The sequence below is a fragment of the Cherax quadricarinatus genome, unplaced genomic scaffold (assembly GCF_038502225.1).
Source record: "Cherax quadricarinatus isolate ZL_2023a unplaced genomic scaffold, ASM3850222v1 Contig80, whole genome shotgun sequence".
Taxonomy (NCBI): Eukaryota; Metazoa; Arthropoda; class Malacostraca; order Decapoda; family Parastacidae; genus Cherax; species Cherax quadricarinatus.
The window spans coordinates 379,093-382,500 of NW_027195106.1; positions in this window are offsets into that span (position 1 = coordinate 379,093).

The following is a 3,408-nucleotide window of genomic DNA, read 5'->3' on the forward strand; positions in this document are numbered from 1 at the left end:
CGACACAACAGAATCTGGCAGTAGGCCTAGACGACACAACAGAATCTGGCAGTAGGCCTAGACGACACTACAGAATCTGGCAGTAGGCCTAGACGACACAACAGAATCTGGCAGTAGGCCTAGACGACACAACAGAATCTGGCAGTAGGCCTAGACGACACAACAGAATCTGGCAGTAGGCCTAGACGACACAACAGAATCTGGCAGTAGGCCTAGACGACACAACAGAATCTGGCAGTAGGCCTAGACGACACAACAGAATCTGGCAGTAGGCCTAGACGACACAACAGAATCTGGCAGTAGGCCTAGACGACACAACAGAATCTGGCAGTAGGCCTAGACGACACAACAGAATCTGGCAGTAGGCCTAGACGACACAACAGAATCTGGCAGTAGGCCTAGACGACACAACAGAATCTGGCAGTAGGCCTAGACGACACAACAGAATCTGGCAGTAGGCCTAGACGACACAACAGAATCTGGCAGTAGGCCTAGACGACACAACAGAATCTGGCAGTAGGCCTAGACGACACAACAGAATCTGGCAGTAGGCCTAGACGACACAACAGAATCTGGCAGTAGGCCTAGACGACACAACAGAATCTGGCAGTAGGCCTAGACGACACAACAGAATCTGGCAGTAGGCCTAGACGACACAACAGAATCTGGCAGTAGGCCTAGACGACACAACAGAATCTGGCAGTAGGCCTAGACGACACAACCTAGACGACACAACAGGCAGTAGGCCTGGCAGTACGACACAACAGAATCTGGCAGTAGGCCTAGACGACACAACAGAATCTGGCAGTAGGCCTAGACGACACAACAGAATCTGGCAGTAGGCCTAGACGACACAACAGAATCTGGCAGTAGGCCTAGACGACACAACAGAATCTGGCAGTAGGCCTAGACGACACAACAGAATCTGGCAGTAGACGCAGAATCTGGCAGTAGACGACTCAACAGAATCTGGCAGTAGGCCTAGACGACACAACAGAATCTGGCAGTAGGCCTAGACGACACAACAGAATCTGGCAGTAGGCCTAGACGACACAACAGAATCTGGCAGTAGGCCTAGACGACACAACAGAATCTGGCAGTAGGCCTAGACGACACAACAGAATCTGGCAGTAGGCCTAGACGACACAACAGAATCTGGCAGTAGGCCTAGACGACACAACAGAATCTGGCAGTAGGCCTAGACGACACAACAGAATCTGGCAGTAGGCCTAGACGACACAACAGAATCTGGCAGTAGGCCTAGACGACACAACAGAATCTGGCAGTAGGCCTAGACGACACAACAGAATCTGGCAGTAGGCCTAGACGACACAACAGAATCTGGCAGTAGGCCTAGACGACACAGTAACAGAATCTGGAGTATCTGGCAGTAGCCCTAGACGACACAACAGAATCTGGCAGTAGGCCTAGACGACACAACAGAATCTGGCAGTAGGCCTAGACGACAACAGAATCTGGCGACACAAGAGAATCTGGCAGTAGGCCTAGACGACACAACAGAATCTGGCAGTAGGCGTAGACGACACAACAGAATCTGGCTGTAGGCCTAGACAGCACAACAGAATCTGGCAGTAGGCCTAGACGATGCAACAGAATCTGGTAGGCCTAGACACAACAGAATCTAGGACGACAACAGAATCTGGCAGTAGGCCTAGACGACACAACAGAATCTGGCAGTAGGACACAACAGAATCTAGTACTAGACACAACAGAATCTGGCAGTAGGCCTAGACGCAGAATCTGGCAGTAGGCCTAGACACAACAGAATCTGGCAGTAGGCCTAGACGACACAACAGAATCTGGCAGTAGGCCTAGACGACACAACAGAATCTGGCAGTAGGCCTAGACGACACAACAGAATCTGGCAGTAGGCCTAGACGACACAACAGAATCTGGCAGTAGGCCTAGACGACACAACAGAATCTGGCAGTAGGCCTAGACGACACAACAGAATCTGGCAGTAGGCCTAGACGACACAACAGAATCTGGCAGTAGGCCTAGACGACACAACAGAATCTGGCAGTAGGCCTAGACGACACTACAGAATCTGGCAGTAGGCCTAGACGACACAACAGAATCTGGCAGTAGGCCTAGACGACACAACAGAATCTGGCAGTAGGCCTAGACGACACAACAGAATCTGGCAGTAGGCCTAGACGACACAACAGAATCTGGCAGTAGGCCTAGACACAACAGAATCTGGCAGTAGGCCTAGACGACACAACAGAATCTGGCAGTAGGCCTAGACGACACAACAGAATCTGGCAGTAGGCCTAGACGACACAACAGAATCTGGCAGTAGGCCTAGACGACACAACAGAATCTGGCAGTAGGCCTAGACGACACAACAGAATCTGGCAGTAGGCCTAGACGACACAACAGAATCTGGCAGTAGGCCTAGACGACACAACAGAATCTGGCAGTAGGCCTAGACGACACAACAGAATCTGGCAGTAGGCCTAGACGACACAACAGAATCTGGCAGTAGGAATCTGGCTAGAAGACACAACAGAATCTGGCAGTAGGCCTAGACGACACAACAGAATCTGGCAGTAGGCCTAGACGACACAACAGAATCTGGCAGTAGGCCTAGACGACACAACAGAATCTGGCAGTAGGCCTAGACGACACAACAGAATCTGGCAGTAGGCCTAGACGACACAACAGAATCTGGCAGTAGGCCTAGACGACACAACAGAATCTGGCAGTAGGCCTAGACGACACAACAGAATCTGGCAGTAGGCCTAGACGACACAACAGAATCTGGCAGTAGGCCTAGACGACACAACAGAATCTGGCAGTAGGCCTAGACGACACAACAGAATCTGGCAGTAGGCCTAGGACACAACAGAATCTAGTAGGGCTAGACGACACAACAGAATCTGGCAGTAGGCCTAGACGACACAACAGAACCCAGCAGTAGGCCTCTGGCAGTAGGCCTAGACACAACAGAATCTGGCATAGGCCTAGGACACAGTAGGCCTAGACAACACAACAGAATCTGGCAGTAGGCCTAGACGACACAACAGAATCTGGCAGTAGGCCTAGACGACACAACAGAATCTGGCAGTAGGCCTAGACGACACAACAGAATCTGGCAGTAGGCCTAGACGACACAACAGAATCTGGCAGTAGCGCTAGACGACACAACAGAATCTGGCAGACTAGACGACAACAGAATCTGGCAGTAGGCCTAGACGACACAACAGAATCTGGCAGTAGGCCTAGACGACACAACAGAATCTGGCAGTAGGCCTAGACGACACAACAGAATCTGGCAGTAGGCCTAGACAACAGAATCTGGCAGTAGGCCTAGACGACACAACAGATTCTGGCAGTAGGCCTAGACGACACAACAGAATCTGGCAGTAGGCCTAGACGACACAA